This window comes from Merops nubicus, unplaced genomic scaffold (genome assembly GCF_000691845.1).
Source record: "Merops nubicus isolate BGI_N331 unplaced genomic scaffold, ASM69184v1 scaffold713, whole genome shotgun sequence".
Lineage (NCBI taxonomy): Eukaryota > Metazoa > Chordata > Aves > Coraciiformes > Meropidae > Merops > Merops nubicus.
The window spans coordinates 1-4,663 of record NW_008596672.1 but is presented as its reverse complement, the minus strand read 5'-3'; the positions used below and the strand labels follow the sequence as shown (position 1 = coordinate 4,663).

At 39.9% G+C, this 4,663-nt stretch overlaps 1 pseudogene; it reads right to left on the bottom strand.

The window, feature by feature from the left end:
• Window positions 1-3,837: 3,837 nt before the first annotated feature.
• On the bottom strand, window positions 3,838-4,615 carry LOC103769245 (annotated as a pseudogene).
• Between the last annotated feature and the right edge of the window lie 48 nt (window positions 4,616-4,663).

Sequence of the window (4,663 nt, the reverse complement as noted above, 5' to 3'; positions counted from 1 at the left end):
ACCCTGGGTTTCACACTTTTATCAGGGCATGGATAGTAATATTCAGCCTAATACTGGTGTTAAAGACAATTGCAAGGGCATTTCCTGCAAACTGCTTGCTAGAACTGCTATCTCCTTAGGGCTTTGATGAACATATAAAACCAATTTTGTTGATTTTGCTTTTAATATTCCAGTCTCAGAAATGAGCCACCTGGCTGGGGACAGCCTTTAGCTGTGAAGACACCAGCATATGGTTTCACACCAAGGTGACCTAGGAAAGGTCAAATTCTCTGGACCAAAGTGGAGAGCAGTTCTCATCAGTCTGGCTCAAGGGTATGATTTGCTCCTCTGGACAAATCCTGGCTATGTTACAGGTACTGAAAGTGATATCAGGCTTACTTACATGAGCAAAACAAACAGAATCCACTGGTAGATGATGAAAGGATTAGTTGCTTCAGTCTGAGACCAGGGTTTGCCAACTTTGAAAGAAATGGGAATGTGCATGGATTTTTTTTCAATTTGAGTAAAAGAGAGAAAAAGAGGGAAGAGCTTTCATTGCCAGGGCATTTAATGCAATCACACTGCTAGTATTTTCAGTAGAAACAACCAAACTAATATTTTTCATCTTATTTTGGGGAAGTGGGATTATTTACTTCTAGAGTTGTGGACTACATCTTTCAATGCAATTTGTTTTCTCCCATTACTTTTATTTTTTTTTACAGAATTTTGACAAGAGGTAAGTTAAAGAAAATAGATATGCAACATTATTCCACTTTTTCCCCCACTCCTCAATAAACATTGCAAAAGCTGAGTTTTGCTTGAAATAATGGCACAGCATCATTGATCCAAAGCATATCTTTGTTCTAAGTACTGGGTCAGACACTCACCTTCCCTGATCTCCTCTAAGCTTCAGTGTAAAATCACTGATTCACCCCAATAGAGTACTGGCTCCAGTAAAACCATTGGCACTGATTGGCTCTGACAGCTTCTCTCTTCCTTCCAGCTCCAAATCTCCACTGTTATTATTCTTTCCAGCATGTGGGAAGCCACACAGTAGCTGACTGTCTTGACCTTGCTTTCGAGCCAAAATCAACACATCACAAAAGGAGTTCAGTAGGGCAGTATATCCACTCCAGACTGAGAGCCAGTACATCTAGTCTTCCTATTAAAGACCTATTGATGGGTCAATGTAAAGGCTGCTAAAGGTCACCAGTGTGGGCTAGTGTAAATCCAGCCTCCCATTTTCACCTCAATAACACCCCCATACTGGTTTGTGATGTGAGATGCTTATGGAAAGACACTTCATAAGGAATGGATAAAATAATATCACCTAGTAGTCTTCACTGGACTCTCTCTCAAACTGTGGCCAACCACAGCTAATGCAACTTTCCTCCTTTCAAGTGCTTAACATGGCTGGGTTTTTTTCACCTTTCATATCTGTACAAAGAGGCAATCCACCCAAAAAATTTCATGTTTCCCTGAAAACATAGTGCACATCCTGCCTCCTCAGTCGGGTGTGCTGAATGGTGCAATTGCATAAGAGATTTAGGGCAGCAAACAGCAGGCGTAAGGCACTGCATTTATATTTTAATTAGTTCATGCTAGGAGTTTCCTCAGAGGTTACTTAATTACTATTTGTCCACCCACATTATTAAAATCTTACTCATGTCCTTCCGTTTCAAGGACTTTTTGTGCCTCCTGAAATTGTATTGCTAAGACTGCGTATAAATAACTATTCTGAAACAATCCTAAGTGATAATTTTATAACTCTCTTGAGCACTAATGGTAATTACAGAACTTTAGCAATAAAACCTAAAAATTCTAGGAAAGTTTTAATTTAGGCACCAAAAAAAAATGTCCTCTGGAGCATGTCTGATTTCATAAATTTTCATCATTTGTGAGCTTCTTAAATATACTTTCAGTAATCCTGTTCTTTTCTGGAAATGAATTCTCAAAATGTCATGTTCTGTGGAAAAAAAAAAGAAGCCCTACTGTTATATTAATATTCCACATCACACTGATTATGCTAATAAGAATAAATATTTTTGCATAAATACATACACCTGATTTTTTGTAGGGTGAGAATACATTATAATCTTGAGAAGTTTTTAATTTCTGGGAGCATTAATATACTAAAGGAATGTGACAAATCTGAAGAAATCTAGTCATATGGTTGCTTCTGAAGTGCTTCACTAACATATGCAGATGTGTGTGGCACAGAACCTTCCAATAAAGCAACAAAACTGGAAAGCCTTCCTGGAAAAACAGTAATTTGGCAAACAGTTCCTAATGGCATTTCCACTATAGATTTATTCACATCCATTTGCCACTCCTGGGGAGATATAACTGTCAAGAGACTACTTAACAGTTGATTGCTTGTTTGCTCCTGGAGGATTGATGGACCTTCCAGTGCCAGTCTGGACCACATTGGAAGCTCAATGAACAAAAGGAGGGATTCTTATAGAAAGAGATTTACTCTTCTGCAGCAGGACAGTTATCAGAACCAACAGGCATGTAAAAATGAGGCTGCTCATGCTCCACACAATATATGTTTTTCTACTGAAATGCAGCTGGAACATTAATGAGATATTAGTATTGTTAACTGTGGTGGGAGCCCACAGCATGTTTGTACTGAATAACCCTCACTCAGCAGCCAGATTCACTGAACAAAATGAGGTTCTGACTGAGAGACCTGAATGCAATGAAGGTAAAAAACTCCCCTTTAGATTATTCTGTCCTTGCAATTCTGATTCACAGGGGTGAAAAAGAATTTGCAAGATTTTGTCCTAATTTTATTGCTAAAAGACCTCAGTGGTTTGGGTATTTTTTTCCTGTTAGAGACTTACGACAGAGTTTCAAAGGCAGCAGCCTGAGAACATTCTTTCTTCTCACTTTTAAATTGGACAGCTTATAGCTACAAATCCTGAAATGGATGCTTTAACACTTGAATAGTTTTCTAAATTAAAAATAATGGATTCCTGGCAGGCACCCTACCCCAGTTTACCCACAACATAGATTTTATTACCCCAGTGTCACTGATCATGATTGAAGCTGCACAATAGTCGTCAGAAAACAGTCTTCTTTTGATGACTGAGCCACTGAAAATGAGCTTTTTTCATGACTAATTTATTTTAGAAAGGGAGACAATACTATTTATGCCATGTAAATGACTTAGAGAAATCATGCAAATGACATTGGACATTTACAAACTCATTATGATAATGGAAACCTTGAATAACTTGTCAGAGAGTTCTGCAAGTTCCACTGTTTTGTTTGGCATGACGATAAACTTCATAACAGTCTCTTGATCATTTCTCTCCTCCTTTTTCATGAAGTTCATCACACACAGATGCAGTACCAAACCATTAAGAGGTAATGCAATTTAAATTATTTCACAAAGAACTAAAATGACTTAATTTATACCTTTTATCATTGTAACAGAACTAGATGTACTGGATTCTTAAGCCATTAAACCAACCTTTAGAACTCTGCCTCTAAAATAGATTGCTTAATTAAAAAGACTTACCTTTCTTAAATTAAATGAGTCTCCATTTTTGTAATAATCTAATTTTTATTCTTACTGCAAACTAGAGATTCTAAGCAATCACAGTATGCAACATAAGAGCCCTGAGTAAAGTTGTCTCTGTTATAAAATGCCATATTCACTTACAAATATTTATTAACTGGAGAATGCACAGTGGTGTGAATCGATGTGTAGTTAACACACCTGGCAGTTCCCAGAGCTTCTGTTTCCTCCCTTGCCCCCTCCAACAGCCAACCAAGACTTGATCTAACACGTAAAACACACAGCACCCTGAACACACTCAGCCCAAGGGAAAAGGCACAGCAGGGAATTACCTTAAACTCAGTTTCAATGTTGGCTAGTCTGGCCAGTTCATTGCTTAGCTCTAAAGCAGTAAGGACAGGGTCTTCACTGGAAAGAGACAAATAAGCAGCACTGGCTAATCCTTTGTAGGCATTCATTCTCGACCGAGAGTGACTAAAGGAATCTTTCCTCTGCTTCTCAAGACATTCATTGCACTTGCAAAAATAGTCATGTGGCCTTTCAATCCGCGCGCCTTTTAGAAGCAAGATGTGAACGATTTCATACTCCTGGCAGTGGGCAGCAAGTATAATCGGGGTAATGTCATGGGAGAAGCGAGTGCCATCTTCATCGTAAGCGTAAAAATCATCATCTCTCAGTTCCTGCTCCAGGGGGCTGAGGGTGAGCCGCTGTCCTTGGGCAAAGGCCGGGTGGTTCAATATTGCTTCCACGATGCGCACGTACCCTTTGCTGATGGCCAACAGCAGGGCATCGCCAACTCGAGCGAGGTTCTCCTTCTTCAGGAGCAGCTCTGTCACCTCCAGATGCTCGTTCCCTACAGCTAACTGAAGGGCATTTTGTCCCATGTAATCGACGCAATTAAAGTTCAAGGTTTTGGATTCCTCCAGCATTTTCCGCACGACGGGGATGTTGCCATATTCCGCGGAATCCAGAAAACGTTCCTCTTCTGCTGTCAGGCTGGTGCCTTTCTCGTTGAACATGTAGGCTGGGCCACGGATGGCCTGCCTCCGGCCCTTCTCCCGAAGGGTTGTGTGCCTCCGATGCATGTTTTTATAATTGTTGTTTCTCAGCCTGCAGGAAAGCAGAAAGGAAGGTTGGTTATATTCTCGGAAGGTCTTA